This window comes from Vicia villosa, linkage group LG2 (genome assembly GCF_029867415.1).
Source record: "Vicia villosa cultivar HV-30 ecotype Madison, WI linkage group LG2, Vvil1.0, whole genome shotgun sequence".
Lineage (NCBI taxonomy): Eukaryota > Viridiplantae > Streptophyta > Magnoliopsida > Fabales > Fabaceae > Vicia > Vicia villosa.
In genome coordinates this window covers 3025396-3047457 of record NC_081181.1, presented here as the reverse complement: position 1 = coordinate 3047457, position 22062 = coordinate 3025396, and the positions used below count along the sequence as shown (strand labels likewise).

The 22062-nt window shown below is 36.2% G+C and overlaps 1 long non-coding RNA gene across 1 annotated transcript; it reads left to right on the top strand.

Annotated features, from left to right (window-relative positions):
• Positions 1 to 27: 27 nt before the first annotated feature.
• Positions 28 to 21954, top strand: LOC131648800 (uncharacterized). The gene is made up of 3 exons (XR_009298174.1): positions 28 to 306; positions 391 to 448; positions 579 to 21954. It is a non-coding gene; the product is annotated as an uncharacterized LOC131648800 (long non-coding RNA).
• Positions 21955 to 22062: the final 108 nt, after the last annotated feature.

Here is a 22062-nt window from a genome sequence, read left to right as displayed (position 1 = left end):
CAAACACCTTTTGTCTTAATAGTGCTACTACAACTAAATGAATTGGGAAAAGTAATAATTTTTTAATTCAAAACAACTTTTTGAGTTGAAATAATCGTGCCACCCATTCCCCTAGACAACTCACTTCTGAAATCAACAGTCTTCCAACGTTTCTCTCTCTCTCTCTCTCTCTCTCTCTCTCTCTCTTCATATTTTTCTTCCCATTCCTCATTCTTCGACTCAGCCTTCCACTTTCATCTTCTTCCACCGTCAACTTTTGCTTCTTAGACAAAACACGCTGAAGAACATGAAAGTTTCATCAACAAGGTATTTTTTTATGCTTTTTCAATTTGGGTATTTCAATGTTAGAAAAAGTTTCAATTTTGATGTGTTTTTTTGTTGTTTCTTCAGGTTACTCATTTGTTGAATGTTCTTGGCTTTGGTGGGTTTTGTTTCCTCTTAGGGGCAAGTAAGTTGATTAATGTATCACTTGAACATTTAAATACAAATTTTTATTCTTTTTTAATTTTGTATTTATAGTATTTTAATTTATAGTAAAATAATTGATCGAATTGGAATCCAATGAGATGTTATTTCAGGTTCGATTTCAACTCCAAATGAAACTTTTTGAAAATTTACATGATTGTGAAACATTTTTCACAATTTTATGCACTTTGGTTGTCTATGAAAATGCCTCAACAAGCTGCGAAGAAGAACACGTTTATGAGACGGAGAAACTCACTATAGCTCAACGAAATAGAATATGTAAGAAGAAGATGAAGGAAGAATCCATCCTTTGTGGAAAGTTAATTGGCATGTCGATGCCTCCATCCTAGTCAAAACAGGCTAGGGATGATGATCCTCCACCTGTTCGATAAAATAATTCTTAGAAAGGCTATCTAACTATGAATCTGTTGGCTATTTTTTTAATGGCTATTGAGGATGTCCTATTCTCTCTGACTGATTTGATTTAGGTGATGAGACTAGCTGTGATAACGCCAAGAGAGTGAAGCAGCGGAGGATGGTGAAAAAAGGTTATCAAAGATACCCATTGTAACACCCGGTATTTAATTAATTATTTAATTAAATACTTTCAAATTATTTCGAATTTAATTATTGAATTTGTGGAGTGTTGAGAATTGTTGACATGGGTTTTATGATTAATTAGTTGATTAATTAATTGATTAAGTTGTAGAAATAGTATTGAAGAAATACTAAATTTACTATATGGACTTAATTAAGTGATGGTGGTAGTAAAACGTGGGGTGTGAATGTTAGGCCCAATAGGTTTAATGAAATTAAGTTAAGATAAGGATTAGGCTAATTAGAAGAGAAAAAGTCTTGGGGAATTGGTCATGGGAAGTTGTAGAGAAGAGAGAAAATAGGAGAGAAATTCATTCCCGTTTTTCTTGCAGCAGTCTCACTAAATCGAAGATCCCCGATTCGTTAACCGTTGGATCGTCGCCACATTTTGTGGGTAGGTTCGAAACACCTATAGCTAACTTTTGACCGTTGGGATCTTCAAAATAAGGTCTGAGTTGTGAGATATGATCATCGCACTGTAGCTGCATATTTGGGAAAATTTTCAGCTTTTGATTCTGATTAAAAGAGGCAATGGTTGGGAGCTAAGGCTAGATGGCTTCGATCGGTAGAATTGTAGAACGGACTCCGAATACAAGGTAAGGGGTGGGGTTCTAACTCTATAACCGGACTCATGATGAATGATATGTGGGGGTTAAATTCGTAGGAAATTATACCTGATTATTTGTTGTGATTCTGTCGTGTTGATTCGATGAAATTAGTTGTTGTTGTGGTGATAATTGTTGTTGTTTTATGCGAAGTTGAAGGATGTTTCAGTGACGATGTATACCTCTATTTATTAGTATAGCGACGATATAGGCTTATGCCTTGTGACGATGATGTTGTTTGTTGTGTGTGTTTGTTGCATTCATATACATATTCATTTTTGGCGACGGCCTGGATTGGCAAATTAGTGACGAAGGCTTATGCCTTGATGCCTCTGTTTAACTGGCAATTGGCGATGGGGGCTGAAGCCCTGGGTACCACATGCATGTGCAGTTGTAGAGTCTCATTGTATGCGGCATGAGTGTGATTTAATTGTGACGTGATGTGACTTGAGTTGTTGTTAAATTGTGATAATATGGAGTTGTAATTATAAATTGTTATACTAATGACGTGTTGTGACAGGTATTGTCTGGAAGATGAGAAATAGTTTTTATAACTATTAATATGTTGTTGTTATTGATTTTTGTTAATATAACTGTTCAGGTTAATTGTTATTATAAATGTAGTCTGAAAGCTGTAACGTGATAATTTCGTATGATTAAATTCTAATATATTGTTTATCATGCGTTTGTTTATATTGGTAGATATCTCACCCTTTCTGAATGATGTTTCCCTACCATGGGAAATTGACAGGTACTCAAGATAGCGGTGGAAGTTTGAAGTGATTTTATGAAGTCTTTAGTTGCTGTTAGTCGAGTTGGTGTCTTGCTCTGATACGTAGCACTCGGGGGGATAAAGCGATTGTTTTAATTATTATTTCTTTTGCTGAATTTTTATATGGTTTTGGTTTAAATTGTAACTTAAAGTTACCGTGCAATGATGCTACGACTTGAACTGAATATTTATGAAGTTTGTTGATTCCGCTGCGAGTTAATTATTGAATTTAAACAAAGTGATTTTTAGTAATGATTTGATTATCGTTTTAAATTTATGTGCTATGTATCTATGTGAAGGCAAATAAGCCGTAACTGTTTTTGAAATGACGAATATGTGATACCTCAAATGAACTTGTTTGGAATTTATACTCTGATTTTATTATATTTTTCGGGTAGAATTTGGGGTGTTACATTAGTGGTATCAGAGCCCGGTTGGTCCGTCCGGCCAAGTTGTCTAATGTTATTTATTCCTCTGTACGCGACAAGTGTGTGAAACACTGTCGGTACTTGTTGCTTTCTGGTTGTTGCAGGAATTAGTTTGAGCGAAGTGGGGGAGAAGCTTTGCTTCTCGGATGTGGTTCAGTTGCAAGTTCGCAAAGAGGATTGTTGTCTGGGTGTTTCGAAAACTGAATTTCGACGAAAGAATGTGTCTCTCGAGTTATAAAAAGTTTGGGAGTGAGGAGATATGTTAAGAGTTTTTTTGGAATATGTTTAAGTTGAAGAAAAATGAGTTTTGGAGTGGAAATTCCGTAAGCAAAACGCAGGAAATTGCTGAATGTTTTGTGAAACTTCAAAAATTCATAACTTGAGTTCTGGACATCCGATTTGAGTCCCGTTTGAAGCGTTGGAAAGCTAACGAGATGAAATTTATTTTAAAAATGGTTCCATCATCTTTAATAGAATTATTTGTAACAAGATGATGTTGGAAAGAGATGAAGTTTGCGTTTACGCTTGTCCTTGGGACCAGACTTGTGCGTTGGTGTCGCGCTGAACGTTAGTGTCAGAGTTGAGTGAATTGAAGGAGCAATTAAAGGGTTTGTTTAGAAGAAATTTTAAGAATTAGGTGTACCATTTGAGAAGTTTTGGGGATACCGTAAAGAGTGTCGCCGCATGGCGTCGATGTTCGCACTTTCGAATGGCGTTGGAATAGTTAACAAGTTAGTAACGGTTATGTTGAAGAAGTACCAGAATGGTCGACATATGTGTAGTCGATTTGAGATGTGTCAATGGGTTGTTATGTTTGATGGTTGGACGTGGAAGTGAAGTTGAAGATGGGTGTATCGGATAAATTTTCGAGGACGAAAATATTCTAAGTGGGGGAGAGTTGTAACACCCGGTATTTAATTAATTATTTAATTAAATACTTTCAAATTATTTCGAATTTAATTATTGAATTTGTGGAGTGTTGAGAATTATTGACATGGGTTTTATGATTAATTAGTTGATCAATTAATTGATTAAGTTGTAGAAATAGTATTGAAGAAATACTAAATTTACTATATGGACTTAATTAAGTGATGGTGGTAGTAAAACGTGGGGTGTGAATGTTAGGCCCAATAGGTTTAATGAAATTAAGTTAAGATAAGGATTAGGCTAATTAGAAGAGAAAAAGTCTTGGGGAATTGGTCATGGGAAGTTGTAGAGAAGAGAGAAAATAGGAGAGAAATTCATTCCCGTTTTTCTTGCAGCAGTCTCACTAAATCGAAGATCCCCGATTCGTTAACCGTTGGATCGTCGCCACATTTTGTGGGTAGGTTCGAAACACCTATAGCTAACTTTTGACCGTTGGGATCTTCAAAATAAGGTCTGAGTTGTGAGATATGATCATCGCACTGTAGCTGCATATTTGGGAAAATTTTCAGCTTTTGATTCTGATTAAAAGAGGCAATGGTTGGGAGCTAAGGCTAGATGGCTTCGATCGGTAGAATTGTAGAACGGACTCCGAATACAAGGTAAGGGGTGGGGTTCTAACTCTATAACCGGACTCATGATGAATGATATGTGGGGGTTAAATTCGTAGGAAATTATTCCTGATTATTTGTTGTGATTCTGTCGTGTTGATTCGATGAAATTAGTTGTTGTTGTGGTGATAATTGTTGTTGTTTTATGCGAAGTTGAAGGATGTTTCAGTGACGATGTATACCTCTATTTATTAGTATAGCGACGATATAGGCTTATGCCTTGTGACGATGATGTTGTTTGTTGTGTGTGTTTGTTGCATTCATATACATATGCATTTTTGGCGACGGCCTGGATTGGCAAATTAGTGACGAAGGCTTATGCCTTGATGCCTCTGTTTAACTGGCAATTGGCGATGGGGGCTGAAGCCCTGGGTACCACATGCATGTGCAGTTGTAGAGTCTCATTGTATGCGGCATGAGTGTGATTTAATTGTGACGTGATGTGACTTGAGTTGTTGTTAAATTGTGATAATATGGAGTTGTAATTATAAATTGTTATACTAATGACGTGTTGTGACAGGTATTGTCTGGAAGATGAGAAATAGTTTTTATAACTATTAATATGTTGTTGTTATTGATTTTTGTTAATATAACTGTTCAGGTTAATTGTTATTATAAATGTAGTCTGAAAGCTGTAACGTGATAATTTCGTATGATTAAATTCTAATATATTGTTTATCATGCGTTTGTTTATATTGGTAGATATCTCACCCTTTCTGAATGATGTTTCCCTACCATGGGAAATTGACAGGTACTCAAGATAGCGGTGGAAGTTTGAAGTGATTTTATGAAGTCTTTAGTTGCTGTTAGTCGAGTTGGTGTCTTGCTCTGATACGTAGCACTCGGGGGGATAAAGCGATTGTTTTAATTATTATTTCTTTTGCTGAATTTTTATATGGTTTTGGTTTAAATTGTAACTTAAAGTTACCGTGCAATGATGCTACGACTTGAACTGAATATTTATGAAGTTTGTTGATTCCGCTGCGAGTTAATTATTGAATTTAAACAAAGTGATTTTTAGTAATGATTTGATTATCGTTTTAAATTTATGTGCTATGTATCTATGTGAAGGCAAATAAGCCGTAACTGTTTTTGAAATGACGAATATGTGATACCTCAAATGAACTTGTTTGGAATTTATACTCTGATTTTATTATATTTTTCGGGTAGAATTTGGGGTGTTACATTAGTGGTATCAGAGCCTGGTTGGTCCGTCCGGCCAAGTTGTCTAATGTTATTTATTCCTCTGTACGCGACAAGTGTGTGAAACACTGTCGGTACTTGTTGCTTTCTGGTTGTTGCAGGAATTAGTTTGAGCGAAGTGGGGGAGAAGCTTTGCTTCTCGGATGTGGTTCAGTTGCAAGTTCGCAAAGAGGATTGTTGTCTGGGTGTTTCGAAAACTGAATTTCGACGAAAGAATGTGTCTCTCGAGTTATAAAAAGTTTGGGAGTGAGGAGATATGTTAAGAGTTTTTTTGGAATATGTTTAAGTTGAAGAAAAATGAGTTTTGGAGTGGAAATTCCGTAAGCAAAACGCAGGAAATTGCTGAATGTTTTGTGAAACTTCAAAAATTCATAACTTGAGTTCTGGACATCCGATTTGAGTCCCGTTTGAAGCGTTGGAAAGCTAACGAGATGAAATTTATTTTAAAAATGGTTCCATCATCTTTAATAGAATTATTTGTAACAAGATGATGTTGGAAAGAGATGAAGTTTGCGTTTACGCTTGTCCTTGGGACCAGACTTGTGCGTTGGTGTCGCGCTGAACGTTAGTGTCAGAGTTGAGTGAATTGAAGGAGCAATTAAAGGGTTTGTTTAGAAGAAATTTTAAGAATTAGGTGTACCATTTGAGAAGTTTTGGGGATACCGTAAAGAGTGTCGCCGCATGGCGTCGATGTTCGCACTTTCGAATGGCGTTGGAATAGTTAACAAGTTAGTAACGGTTATGTTGAAGAAGTACCAGAATGGTCGACATATGTGTAGTCGATTTGAGATGTGTCAATGGGTTGTTATGTTTGATGGTTGGACGTGGAAGTGAAGTTGAAGATGGGTGTATCGGATAAATTTTCGAGGACGAAAATATTCTAAGTGGGGGAGAGTTGTAACACCCGGTATTTAATTAATTATTTAATTAAATACTTTCAAATTATTTCGAATTTAATTATTGAATTTGTGGAGTGTTGAGAATTATTGACATGGGTTTTATGATTAATTAGTTGATCAATTAATTGATTAAGTTGTAGAAATAGTATTGAAGAAATACTAAATTTACTATATGGACTTAATTAAGTGATGGTGGTAGTAAAACGTGGGGTGTGAATGTTAGGCCCAATAGGTTTAATGAAATTAAGTTAAGATAAGGATTAGGCTAATTAGAAGAGAAAAAGTCTTGGGGAATTGGTCATGGGAAGTTGTAGAGAAGAGAGAAAATAGGAGAGAAATTCATTCCCGTTTTTCTTGCAGCAGTCTCACTAAATCGAAGATCCCCGATTCGTTAACCGTTGGATCGTCGCCACATTTTGTGGGTAGGTTCGAAACACCTATAGCTAACTTTTGACCGTTGGGATCTTCAAAATAAGGTCTGAGTTGTGAGATATGATCATCGCACTGTAGCTGCATATTTGGGAAAATTTTCAGCTTTTGATTCTGATTAAAAGAGGCAATGGTTGGGAGCTAAGGCTAGATGGCTTCGATCGGTAGAATTGTAGAACGGACTCCGAATACAAGGTAAGGGGTGGGGTTCTAACTCTATAACCGGACTCATGATGAATGATATGTGGGGGTTAAATTCGTAGGAAATTATTCCTGATTATTTGTTGTGATTCTGTCGTGTTGATTCGATGAAATTAGTTGTTGTTGTGGTGATAATTGTTGTTGTTTTATGCGAAGTTGAAGGATGTTTCAGTGACGATGTATACCTCTATTTATTAGTATAGCGACGATATAGGCTTATGCCTTGTGACGATGATGTTGTTTGTTGTGTGTGTTTGTTGCATTCATATACATATGCATTTTTGGCGACGGCCTGGATTGGCAAATTAGTGACGAAGGCTTATGCCTTGATGCCTCTGTTTAACTGGCAATTGGCGATGGGGGCTGAAGCCCTGGGTACCACATGCATGTGCAGTTGTAGAGTCTCATTGTATGCGGCATGAGTGTGATTTAATTGTGACGTGATGTGACTTGAGTTGTTGTTAAATTGTGATAATATGGAGTTGTAATTATAAATTGTTATACTAATGACGTGTTGTGACAGGTATTGTCTGGAAGATGAGAAATAGTTTTTATAACTATTAATATGTTGTTGTTATTGATTTTTGTTAATATAACTGTTCAGGTTAATTGTTATTATAAATGTAGTCTGAAAGCTGTAACGTGATAATTTCGTATGATTAAATTCTAATATATTGTTTATCATGCGTTTGTTTATATTGGTAGATATCTCACCCTTTCTGAATGATGTTTCCCTACCATGGGAAATTGACAGGTACTCAAGATAGCGGTGGAAGTTTGAAGTGATTTTATGAAGTCTTTAGTTGCTGTTAGTCGAGTTGGTGTCTTGCTCTGATACGTAGCACTCGGGGGGATAAAGCGATTGTTTTAATTATTATTTCTTTTGCTGAATTTTTATATGGTTTTGGTTTAAATTGTAACTTAAAGTTACCGTGCAATGATGCTACGACTTGAACTGAATATTTATGAAGTTTGTTGATTCCGCTGCGAGTTAATTATTGAATTTAAACAAAGTGATTTTTAGTAATGATTTGATTATCGTTTTAAATTTATGTGCTATGTATCTATGTGAAGGCAAATAAGCCGTAACTGTTTTTGAAATGACGAATATGTGATACCTCAAATGAACTTGTTTGGAATTTATACTCTGATTTTATTATATTTTTCGGGTAGAATTTGGGGTGTTACATTAGTGGTATCAGAGCCTGGTTGGTCCGTCCGGCCAAGTTGTCTAATGTTATTTATTCCTCTGTACGCGACAAGTGTGTGAAACACTGTCGGTACTTGTTGCTTTCTGGTTGTTGCAGGAATTAGTTTGAGCGAAGTGGGGGAGAAGCTTTGCTTCTCGGATGTGGTTCAGTTGCAAGTTCGCAAAGAGGATTGTTGTCTGGGTGTTTCGAAAACTGAATTTCGACGAAAGAATGTGTCTCTCGAGTTATAAAAAGTTTGGGAGTGAGGAGATATGTTAAGAGTTTTTTTGGAATATGTTTAAGTTGAAGAAAAATGAGTTTTGGAGTGGAAATTCCGTAAGCAAAACGCAGGAAATTGCTGAATGTTTTGTGAAACTTCAAAAATTCATAACTTGAGTTCTGGACATCCGATTTGAGTCCCGTTTGAAGCGTTGGAAAGCTAACGAGATGAAATTTATTTTAAAAATGGTTCCATCATCTTTAATAGAATTATTTGTAACAAGATGATGTTGGAAAGAGATGAAGTTTGCGTTTACGCTTGTCCTTGGGACCAGACTTGTGCGTTGGTGTCGCGCTGAACGTTAGTGTCAGAGTTGAGTGAATTGAAGGAGCAATTAAAGGGTTTGTTTAGAAGAAATTTTAAGAATTAGGTGTACCATTTGAGAAGTTTTGGGGATACCGTAAAGAGTGTCGCCGCATGGCGTCGATGTTCGCACTTTCGAATGGCGTTGGAATAGTTAACAAGTTAGTAACGGTTATGTTGAAGAAGTACCAGAATGGTCGACATATGTGTAGTCGATTTGAGATGTGTCAATGGGTTGTTATGTTTGATGGTTGGACGTGGAAGTGAAGTTGAAGATGGGTGTATCGGATAAATTTTCGAGGACGAAAATATTCTAAGTGGGGGAGAGTTGTAACACCCGGTATTTAATTAATTATTTAATTAAATACTTTCAAATTATTTCGAATTTAATTATTGAATTTGTGGAGTGTTGAGAATTATTGACATGGGTTTTATGATTAATTAGTTGATCAATTAATTGATTAAGTTGTAGAAATAGTATTGAAGAAATACTAAATTTACTATATGGACTTAATTAAGTGATGGTGGTAGTAAAACGTGGGGTGTGAATGTTAGGCCCAATAGGTTTAATGAAATTAAGTTAAGATAAGGATTAGGCTAATTAGAAGAGAAAAAGTCTTGGGGAATTGGTCATGGGAAGTTGTAGAGAAGAGAGAAAATAGGAGAGAAATTCATTCCCGTTTTTCTTGCAGCAGTCTCACTAAATCGAAGATCCCCGATTCGTTAACCGTTGGATCGTCGCCACATTTTGTGGGTAGGTTCGAAACACCTATAGCTAACTTTTGACCGTTGGGATCTTCAAAATAAGGTCTGAGTTGTGAGATATGATCATCGCACTGTAGCTGCATATTTGGGAAAATTTTCAGCTTTTGATTCTGATTAAAAGAGGCAATGGTTGGGAGCTAAGGCTAGATGGCTTCGATCGGTAGAATTGTAGAACGGACTCCGAATACAAGGTAAGGGGTGGGGTTCTAACTCTATAACCGGACTCATGATGAATGATATGTGGGGGTTAAATTCGTAGGAAATTATTCCTGATTATTTGTTGTGATTCTGTCGTGTTGATTCGATGAAATTAGTTGTTGTTGTGGTGATAATTGTTGTTGTTTTATGCGAAGTTGAAGGATGTTTCAGTGACGATGTATACCTCTATTTATTAGTATAGCGACGATATAGGCTTATGCCTTGTGACGATGATGTTGTTTGTTGTGTGTGTTTGTTGCATTCATATACATATGCATTTTTGGCGACGGCCTGGATTGGCAAATTAGTGACGAAGGCTTATGCCTTGATGCCTCTGTTTAACTGGCAATTGGCGATGGGGGCTGAAGCCCTGGGTACCACATGCATGTGCAGTTGTAGAGTCTCATTGTATGCGGCATGAGTGTGATTTAATTGTGACGTGATGTGACTTGAGTTGTTGTTAAATTGTGATAATATGGAGTTGTAATTATAAATTGTTATACTAATGACGTGTTGTGACAGGTATTGTCTGGAAGATGAGAAATAGTTTTTATAACTATTAATATGTTGTTGTTATTGATTTTTGTTAATATAACTGTTCAGGTTAATTGTTATTATAAATGTAGTCTGAAAGCTGTAACGTGATAATTTCGTATGATTAAATTCTAATATATTGTTTATCATGCGTTTGTTTATATTGGTAGATATCTCACCCTTTCTGAATGATGTTTCCCTACCATGGGAAATTGACAGGTACTCAAGATAGCGGTGGAAGTTTGAAGTGATTTTATGAAGTCTTTAGTTGCTGTTAGTCGAGTTGGTGTCTTGCTCTGATACGTAGCACTCGGGGGGATAAAGCGATTGTTTTAATTATTATTTCTTTTGCTGAATTTTTATATGGTTTTGGTTTAAATTGTAACTTAAAGTTACCGTGCAATGATGCTACGACTTGAACTGAATATTTATGAAGTTTGTTGATTCCGCTGCGAGTTAATTATTGAATTTAAACAAAGTGATTTTTAGTAATGATTTGATTATCGTTTTAAATTTATGTGCTATGTATCTATGTGAAGGCAAATAAGCCGTAACTGTTTTTGAAATGACGAATATGTGATACCTCAAATGAACTTGTTTGGAATTTATACTCTGATTTTATTATATTTTTCGGGTAGAATTTGGGGTGTTACATTAGTGGTATCAGAGCCTGGTTGGTCCGTCCGGCCAAGTTGTCTAATGTTATTTATTCCTCTGTACGCGACAAGTGTGTGAAACACTGTCGGTACTTGTTGCTTTCTGGTTGTTGCAGGAATTAGTTTGAGCGAAGTGGGGGAGAAGCTTTGCTTCTCGGATGTGGTTCAGTTGCAAGTTCGCAAAGAGGATTGTTGTCTGGGTGTTTCGAAAACTGAATTTCGACGAAAGAATGTGTCTCTCGAGTTATAAAAAGTTTGGGAGTGAGGAGATATGTTAAGAGTTTTTTTGGAATATGTTTAAGTTGAAGAAAAATGAGTTTTGGAGTGGAAATTCCGTAAGCAAAACGCAGGAAATTGCTGAATGTTTTGTGAAACTTCAAAAATTCATAACTTGAGTTCTGGACATCCGATTTGAGTCCCGTTTGAAGCGTTGGAAAGCTAACGAGATGAAATTTATTTTAAAAATGGTTCCATCATCTTTAATAGAATTATTTGTAACAAGATGATGTTGGAAAGAGATGAAGTTTGCGTTTACGCTTGTCCTTGGGACCAGACTTGTGCGTTGGTGTCGCGCTGAACGTTAGTGTCAGAGTTGAGTGAATTGAAGGAGCAATTAAAGGGTTTGTTTAGAAGAAATTTTAAGAATTAGGTGTACCATTTGAGAAGTTTTGGGGATACCGTAAAGAGTGTCGCCGCATGGCGTCGATGTTCGCACTTTCGAATGGCGTTGGAATAGTTAACAAGTTAGTAACGGTTATGTTGAAGAAGTACCAGAATGGTCGACATATGTGTAGTCGATTTGAGATGTGTCAATGGGTTGTTATGTTTGATGGTTGGACGTGGAAGTGAAGTTGAAGATGGGTGTATCGGATAAATTTTCGAGGACGAAAATATTCTAAGTGGGGGAGAGTTGTAACACCCGGTATTTAATTAATTATTTAATTAAATACTTTCAAATTATTTCGAATTTAATTATTGAATTTGTGGAGTGTTGAGAATTATTGACATGGGTTTTATGATTAATTAGTTGATCAATTAATTGATTAAGTTGTAGAAATAGTATTGAAGAAATACTAAATTTACTATATGGACTTAATTAAGTGATGGTGGTAGTAAAACGTGGGGTGTGAATGTTAGGCCCAATAGGTTTAATGAAATTAAGTTAAGATAAGGATTAGGCTAATTAGAAGAGAAAAAGTCTTGGGGAATTGGTCATGGGAAGTTGTAGAGAAGAGAGAAAATAGGAGAGAAATTCATTCCCGTTTTTCTTGCAGCAGTCTCACTAAATCGAAGATCCCCGATTCGTTAACCGTTGGATCGTCGCCACATTTTGTGGGTAGGTTCGAAACACCTATAGCTAACTTTTGACCGTTGGGATCTTCAAAATAAGGTCTGAGTTGTGAGATATGATCATCGCACTGTAGCTGCATATTTGGGAAAATTTTCAGCTTTTGATTCTGATTAAAAGAGGCAATGGTTGGGAGCTAAGGCTAGATGGCTTCGATCGGTAGAATTGTAGAACGGACTCCGAATACAAGGTAAGGGGTGGGGTTCTAACTCTATAACCGGACTCATGATGAATGATATGTGGGGGTTAAATTCGTAGGAAATTATTCCTGATTATTTGTTGTGATTCTGTCGTGTTGATTCGATGAAATTAGTTGTTGTTGTGGTGATAATTGTTGTTGTTTTATGCGAAGTTGAAGGATGTTTCAGTGACGATGTATACCTCTATTTATTAGTATAGCGACGATATAGGCTTATGCCTTGTGACGATGATGTTGTTTGTTGTGTGTGTTTGTTGCATTCATATACATATGCATTTTTGGCGACGGCCTGGATTGGCAAATTAGTGACGAAGGCTTATGCCTTGATGCCTCTGTTTAACTGGCAATTGGCGATGGGGGCTGAAGCCCTGGGTACCACATGCATGTGCAGTTGTAGAGTCTCATTGTATGCGGCATGAGTGTGATTTAATTGTGACGTGATGTGACTTGAGTTGTTGTTAAATTGTGATAATATGGAGTTGTAATTATAAATTGTTATACTAATGACGTGTTGTGACAGGTATTGTCTGGAAGATGAGAAATAGTTTTTATAACTATTAATATGTTGTTGTTATTGATTTTTGTTAATATAACTGTTCAGGTTAATTGTTATTATAAATGTAGTCTGAAAGCTGTAACGTGATAATTTCGTATGATTAAATTCTAATATATTGTTTATCATGCGTTTGTTTATATTGGTAGATATCTCACCCTTTCTGAATGATGTTTCCCTACCATGGGAAATTGACAGGTACTCAAGATAGCGGTGGAAGTTTGAAGTGATTTTATGAAGTCTTTAGTTGCTGTTAGTCGAGTTGGTGTCTTGCTCTGATACGTAGCACTCGGGGGGATAAAGCGATTGTTTTAATTATTATTTCTTTTGCTGAATTTTTATATGGTTTTGGTTTAAATTGTAACTTAAAGTTACCGTGCAATGATGCTACGACTTGAACTGAATATTTATGAAGTTTGTTGATTCCGCTGCGAGTTAATTATTGAATTTAAACAAAGTGATTTTTAGTAATGATTTGATTATCGTTTTAAATTTATGTGCTATGTATCTATGTGAAGGCAAATAAGCCGTAACTGTTTTTGAAATGACGAATATGTGATACCTCAAATGAACTTGTTTGGAATTTATACTCTGATTTTATTATATTTTTCGGGTAGAATTTGGGGTGTTACATTAGTGGTATCAGAGCCTGGTTGGTCCGTCCGGCCAAGTTGTCTAATGTTATTTATTCCTCTGTACGCGACAAGTGTGTGAAACACTGTCGGTACTTGTTGCTTTCTGGTTGTTGCAGGAATTAGTTTGAGCGAAGTGGGGGAGAAGCTTTGCTTCTCGGATGTGGTTCAGTTGCAAGTTCGCAAAGAGGATTGTTGTCTGGGTGTTTCGAAAACTGAATTTCGACGAAAGAATGTGTCTCTCGAGTTATAAAAAGTTTGGGAGTGAGGAGATATGTTAAGAGTTTTTTTGGAATATGTTTAAGTTGAAGAAAAATGAGTTTTGGAGTGGAAATTCCGTAAGCAAAACGCAGGAAATTGCTGAATGTTTTGTGAAACTTCAAAAATTCATAACTTGAGTTCTGGACATCCGATTTGAGTCCCGTTTGAAGCGTTGGAAAGCTAACGAGATGAAATTTATTTTAAAAATGGTTCCATCATCTTTAATAGAATTATTTGTAACAAGATGATGTTGGAAAGAGATGAAGTTTGCGTTTACGCTTGTCCTTGGGACCAGACTTGTGCGTTGGTGTCGCGCTGAACGTTAGTGTCAGAGTTGAGTGAATTGAAGGAGCAATTAAAGGGTTTGTTTAGAAGAAATTTTAAGAATTAGGTGTACCATTTGAGAAGTTTTGGGGATACCGTAAAGAGTGTCGCCGCATGGCGTCGATGTTCGCACTTTCGAATGGCGTTGGAATAGTTAACAAGTTAGTAACGGTTATGTTGAAGAAGTACCAGAATGGTCGACATATGTGTAGTCGATTTGAGATGTGTCAATGGGTTGTTATGTTTGATGGTTGGACGTGGAAGTGAAGTTGAAGATGGGTGTATCGGATAAATTTTCGAGGACGAAAATATTCTAAGTGGGGGAGAGTTGTAACACCCGGTATTTAATTAATTATTTAATTAAATACTTTCAAATTATTTCGAATTTAATTATTGAATTTGTGGAGTGTTGAGAATTATTGACATGGGTTTTATGATTAATTAGTTGATCAATTAATTGATTAAGTTGTAGAAATAGTATTGAAGAAATACTAAATTTACTATATGGACTTAATTAAGTGATGGTGGTAGTAAAACGTGGGGTGTGAATGTTAGGCCCAATAGGTTTAATGAAATTAAGTTAAGATAAGGATTAGGCTAATTAGAAGAGAAAAAGTCTTGGGGAATTGGTCATGGGAAGTTGTAGAGAAGAGAGAAAATAGGAGAGAAATTCATTCCCGTTTTTCTTGCAGCAGTCTCACTAAATCGAAGATCCCCGATTCGTTAACCGTTGGATCGTCGCCACATTTTGTGGGTAGGTTCGAAACACCTATAGCTAACTTTTGACCGTTGGGATCTTCAAAATAAGGTCTGAGTTGTGAGATATGATCATCGCACTGTAGCTGCATATTTGGGAAAATTTTCAGCTTTTGATTCTGATTAAAAGAGGCAATGGTTGGGAGCTAAGGCTAGATGGCTTCGATCGGTAGAATTGTAGAACGGACTCCGAATACAAGGTAAGGGGTGGGGTTCTAACTCTATAACCGGACTCATGATGAATGATATGTGGGGGTTAAATTCGTAGGAAATTATTCCTGATTATTTGTTGTGATTCTGTCGTGTTGATTCGATGAAATTAGTTGTTGTTGTGGTGATAATTGTTGTTGTTTTATGCGAAGTTGAAGGATGTTTCAGTGACGATGTATACCTCTATTTATTAGTATAGCGACGATATAGGCTTATGCCTTGTGACGATGATGTTGTTTGTTGTGTGTGTTTGTTGCATTCATATACATATGCATTTTTGGCGACGGCCTGGATTGGCAAATTAGTGACGAAGGCTTATGCCTTGATGCCTCTGTTTAACTGGCAATTGGCGATGGGGGCTGAAGCCCTGGGTACCACATGCATGTGCAGTTGTAGAGTCTCATTGTATGCGGCATGAGTGTGATTTAATTGTGACGTGATGTGACTTGAGTTGTTGTTAAATTGTGATAATATGGAGTTGTAATTATAAATTGTTATACTAATGACGTGTTGTGACAGGTATTGTCTGGAAGATGAGAAATAGTTTTTATAACTATTAATATGTTGTTGTTATTGATTTTTGTTAATATAACTGTTCAGGTTAATTGTTATTATAAATGTAGTCTGAAAGCTGTAACGTGATAATTTCGTATGATTAAATTCTAATATATTGTTTATCATGCGTTTGTTTATATTGGTAGATATCTCACCCTTTCTGAATGATGTTTCCCTACCATGGGAAATTGACAGGTACTCAAGATAGCGGTGGAAGTTTGAAGTGATTTTATGAAGTCTTTAGTTGCTGTTAGTCGAGTTGGTGTCTTGCTCTGATACGTAGCACTCGGGGGGATAAAGCGATTGTTTTAATTATTATTTCTTTTGCTGAATTTTTATATGGTTTTGGTTTAAATTGTAACTTAAAGTTACCGTGCAATGATGCTACGACTTGAACTGAATATTTATGAAGTTTGTTGATTCCGCTGCGAGTTAATTATTGAATTTAAACAAAGTGATTTTTAGTAATGATTTGATTATCGTTTTAAATTTATGTGCTATGTATCTATGTGAAGGCAAATAAGCCGTAACTGTTTTTGAAATGACGAATATGTGATACCTCAAATGAACTTGTTTGGAATTTATACTCTGATTTTATTATATTTTTCGGGTAGAATTTGGGGTGTTACATTAGTGGTATCAGAGCCTGGTTGGTCCGTCCGGCCAAGTTGTCTAATGTTATTTATTCCTCTGTACGCGACAAGTGTGTGAAACACTGTCGGTACTTGTTGCTTTCTGGTTGTTGCAGGAATTAGTTTGAGCGAAGTGGGGGAGAAGCTTTGCTTCTCGGATGTGGTTCAGTTGCAAGTTCGCAAAGAGGATTGTTGTCTGGGTGTTTCGAAAACTGAATTTCGACGAAAGAATGTGTCTCTCGAGTTATAAAAAGTTTGGGAGTGAGGAGATATGTTAAGAGTTTTTTTGGAATATGTTTAAGTTGAAGAAAAATGAGTTTTGGAGTGGAAATTCCGTAAGCAAAACGCAGGAAATTGCTGAATGTTTTGTGAAACTTCAAAAATTCATAACTTGAGTTCTGGACATCCGATTTGAGTCCCGTTTGAAGCGTTGGAAAGCTAACGAGATGAAATTTATTTTAAAAATGGTTCCATCATCTTTAATAGAATTATTTGTAACAAGATGATGTTGGAAAGAGATGAAGTTTGCGTTTACGCTTGTCCTTGGGACCAGACTTGTGCGTTGGTGTCGCGCTGAACGTTAGTGTCAGAGTTGAGTGAATTGAAGGAGCAATTAAAGGGTTTGTTTAGAAGAAATTTTAAGAATTAGGTGTACCATTTGAGAAGTTTTGGGGATACCGTAAAGAGTGTCGCCGCATGGCGTCGATGTTCGCACTTTCGAATGGCGTTGGAATAGTTAACAAGTTAGTAACGGTTATGTTGAAGAAGTACCAGAATGGTCGACATATGTGTAGTCGATTTGAGATGTGTCAATGGGTTGTTATGTTTGATGGTTGGACGTGGAAGTGAAGTTGAAGATGGGTGTATCGGATAAATTTTCGAGGACGAAAATATTCTAAGTGGGGGAGAGTTGTAACACCCGGTATTTAATTAATTATTTAATTAAATACTTTCAAATTATTTCGAATTTAATTATTGAATTTGTGGAGTGTTGAGAATTATTGACATGGGTTTTATGATTAATTAGTTGATCAATTAATTGATTAAGTTGTAGAAATAGTATTGAAGAAATACTAAATTTACTATATGGACTTAATTAAGTGATGGTGGTAGTAAAACGTGGGGTGTGAATGTTAGGCCCAATAGGTTTAATGAAATTAAGTTAAGATAAGGATTAGGCTAATTAGAAGAGAAAAAGTCTTGGGGAATTGGTCATGGGAAGTTGTAGAGAAGAGAGAAAATAGGAGAGAAATTCATTCCCGTTTTTCTTGCAGCAGTCTCACTAAATCGAAGATCCCCGATTCGTTAACCGTTGGATCGTCGCCACATTTTGTGGGTAGGTTCGAAACACCTATAGCTAACTTTTGACCGTTGGGATCTTCAAAATAAGGTCTGAGTTGTGAGATATGATCATCGCACTGTAGCTGCATATTTGGGAAAATTTTCAGCTTTTGATTCTGATTAAAAGAGGCAATGGTTGGGAGCTAAGGCTAGATGGCTTCGATCGGTAGAATTGTAGAACGGACTCCGAATACAAGGTAAGGGGTGGGGTTCTAACTCTATAACCGGACTCATGATGAATGATATGTGGGGGTTAAATTCGTAGGAAATTATTCCTGATTATTTGTTGTGATTCTGTCGTGTTGATTCGATGAAATTAGTTGTTGTTGTGGTGATAATTGTTGTTGTTTTATGCGAAGTTGAAGGATGTTTCAGTGACGATGTATACCTCTATTTATTAGTATAGCGACGATATAGGCTTATGCCTTGTGACGATGATGTTGTTTGTTGTGTGTGTTTGTTGCATTCATATACATATGCATTTTTGGCGACGGCCTGGATTGGCAAATTAGTGACGAAGGCTTATGCCTTGATGCCTCTGTTTAACTGGCAATTGGCGATGGGGGCTGAAGCCCTGGGTACCACATGCATGTGCAGTTGTAGAGTCTCATTGTATGCGGCATGAGTGTGATTTAATTGTGACGTGATGTGACTTGAGTTGTTGTTAAATTGTGATAATATGGAGTTGTAATTATAAATTGTTATACTAATGACGTGTTGTGACAGGTATTGTCTGGAAGATGAGAAATAGTTTTTATAACTATTAATATGTTGTTGTTATTGATTTTTGTTAATATAACTGTTCAGGTTAATTGTTATTATAAATGTAGTCTGAAAGCTGTAACGTGATAATTTCGTATGATTAAATTCTAATATATTGTTTATCATGCGTTTGTTTATATTGGTAGATATCTCACCCTTTCTGAATGATGTTTCCCTACCATGGGAAATTGACAGGTACTCAAGATAGCGGTGGAAGTTTGAAGTGATTTTATGAAGTCTTTAGTTGCTGTTAGTCGAGTTGGTGTCTTGCTCTGATACGTAGCACTCGGGGGGATAAAGCGATTGTTTTAATTATTATTTCTTTTGCTGAATTTTTATATGGTTTTGGTTTAAATTGTAACTTAAAGTTACCGTGCAATGATGCTACGACTTGAACTGAATATTTATGAAGTTTGTTGATTCCGCTGCGAGTTAATTATTGAATTTAAACAAAGTGATTTTTAGTAATGATTTGATTATCGTTTTAAATTTATGTGCTATGTATCTATGTGAAGGCAAATAAGCCGTAACTGTTTTTGAAATGACGAATATGTGATACCTCAAATGAACTTGTTTGGAATTTATACTCTGATTTTATTATATTTTTCGGGTAGAATTTGGGGTGTTACATTAGTGGTATCAGAGCCTGGTTGGTCCGTCCGGCCAAGTTGTCTAATGTTATTTATTCCTCTGTACGCGACAAGTGTGTGAAACACTGTCGGTACTTGTTGCTTTCTGGTTGTTGCAGGAATTAGTTTGAGCGAAGTGGGGGAGAAGCTTTGCTTCTCGGATGTGGTTCAGTTGCAAGTTCGCAAAGAGGATTGTTGTCTGGGTGTTTCGAAAACTGAATTTCGACGAAAGAATGTGTCTCTCGAGTTATAAAAAGTTTGGGAGTGAGGAGATATGTTAAGAGTTTTTTTGGAATATGTTTAAGTTGAAGAAAAATGAGTTTTGGAGTGGAAATTCCGTAAGCAAAACGCAGGAAATTGCTGAATGTTTTGTGAAACTTCAAAAATTCATAACTTGAGTTCTGGACATCCGATTTGAGTCCCGTTTGAAGCGTTGGAAAGCTAACGAGATGAAATTTATTTTAAAAATGGTTCCATCATCTTTAATAGAATTATTTGTAACAAGATGATGTTGGAAAGAGATGAAGTTTGCGTTTACGCTTGTCCTTGGGACCAGACTTGTGCGTTGGTGTCGCGCTGAACGTTAGTGTCAGAGTTGAGTGAATTGAAGGAGCAATTAAAGGGTTTGTTTAGAAGAAATTTTAAGAATTAGGTGTACCATTTGAGAAGTTTTGGGGATACCGTAAAGAGTGTCGCCGCATGGCGTCGATGTTCGCACTTTCGAATGGCGTTGGAATAGTTAACAAGTTAGTAACGGTTATGTTGAAGAAGTACCAGAATGGTCGACATATGTGTAGTCGATTTGAGATGTGTCAATGGGTTGTTATGTTTGATGGTTGGACGTGGAAGTGAAGTTGAAGATGGGTGTATCGGATAAATTTTCGAGGACGAAAATATTCTAAGTGGGGGAGAGTTGTAACACCCGGTATTTAATTAATTATTTAATTAAATACTTTCAAATTATTTCGAATTTAATTATTGAATTTGTGGAGTGTTGAGAATTATTGACATGGGTTTTATGATTAATTAGTTGATCAATTAATTGATTAAGTTGTAGAAATAGTATTGAAGAAATACTAAATTTACTATATGGACTTAATTAAGTGATGGTGGTAGTAAAACGTGGGGTGTGAATGTTAGGCCCAATAGGTTTAATGAAATTAAGTTAAGATAAGGATTAGGCTAATTAGAAGAGAAAAAGTCTTGGGGAATTGGTCATGGGAAGTTGTAGAGAAGAGAGAAAATAGGAGAGAAATTCATTCCCGTTTTTCTTGCAGCAGTCTCACTAAATCGAAGATCCCCGATTCGTTAACCGTTGGATCGTCGCCACATTTTGTGGGTAGGTTCGAAACACCTATAGCTAACTTTTGACCGTTGGGATCTTCAAAATAAGGTCTGAGTTGTGAGATATGATCATCGCACTGTAGCTGCATATTTGGGAAAATTTTCAGCTTTTGATTCTGATTAAAAGAGGCAATGGTTGGGAGCTAAGGCTAGATGGCTTCGATCGGTAGAATTGTAGAACGGACTCCGAATACAAGGTAAGGGGTGGGGTTCTAACTCTATAACCGGACTCATGATGAATGATATGTGGGGGTTAAATTCGTAGGAAATTATTCCTGATTATTTGTTGTGATTCTGTCGTGTTGATTCGATGAAATTAGTTGTTGTTGTGGTGATAATTGTTGTTGTTTTATGCGAAGTTGAAGGATGTTTCAGTGACGATGTATACCTCTATTTATTAGTATAGCGACGATATAGGCTTATGCCTTGTGACGATGATGTTGTTTGTTGTGTGTGTTTGTTGCATTCATATACATATGCATTTTTGGCGACGGCCTGGATTGGCAAATTAGTGACGAAGGCTTATGCCTTGATGCCTCTGTTTAACTGGCAATTGGCGATGGGGGCTGAAGCCCTGGGTACCACATGCATGTGCAGTTGTAGAGTCTCATTGTATGCGGCATGAGTGTGATTTAATTGTGACGTGATGTGACTTGAGTTGTTGTTAAATTGTGATAATATGGAGTTGTAATTATAAATTGTTATACTAATGACGTGTTGTGACAGGTATTGTCTGGAAGATGAGAAATAGTTTTTATAACTATTAATATGTTGTTGTTATTGATTTTTGTTAATATAACTGTTCAGGTTAATTGTTATTATAAATGTAGTCTGAAAGCTGTAACGTGATAATTTCGTATGATTAAATTCTAATATATTGTTTATCATGCGTTTGTTTATATTGGTAGATATCTCACCCTTTCTGAATGATGTTTCCCTACCATGGGAAATTGACAGGTACTCAAGATAGCGGTGGAAGTTTGAAGTGATTTTATGAAGTCTTTAGTTGCTGTTAGTCGAGTTGGTGTCTTGCTCTGATACGTAGCACTCGGGGGGATAAAGCGATTGTTTTAATTATTATTTCTTTTGCTGAATTTTTATATGGTTTTGGTTTAAATTGTAACTTAAAGTTACCGTGCAATGATGCTACGACTTGAACTGAATATTTATGAAGTTTGTTGATTCCGCTGCGAGTTAATTATTGAATTTAAACAAAGTGATTTTTAGTAATGATTTGATTATCGTTTTAAATTTATGTGCTATGTATCTATGTGAAGGCAAATAAGCCGTAACTGTTTTTGAAATGACGAATATGTGATACCTCAAATGAACTTGTTTGGAATTTATACTCTGATTTTATTATATTTTTCGGGTAGAATTTGGGGTGTTACATGAGTTCTTATAAATTATTTTGCAAGCATGGCATGGAAGGCAAAATCATTAGGTTACCTGTGCA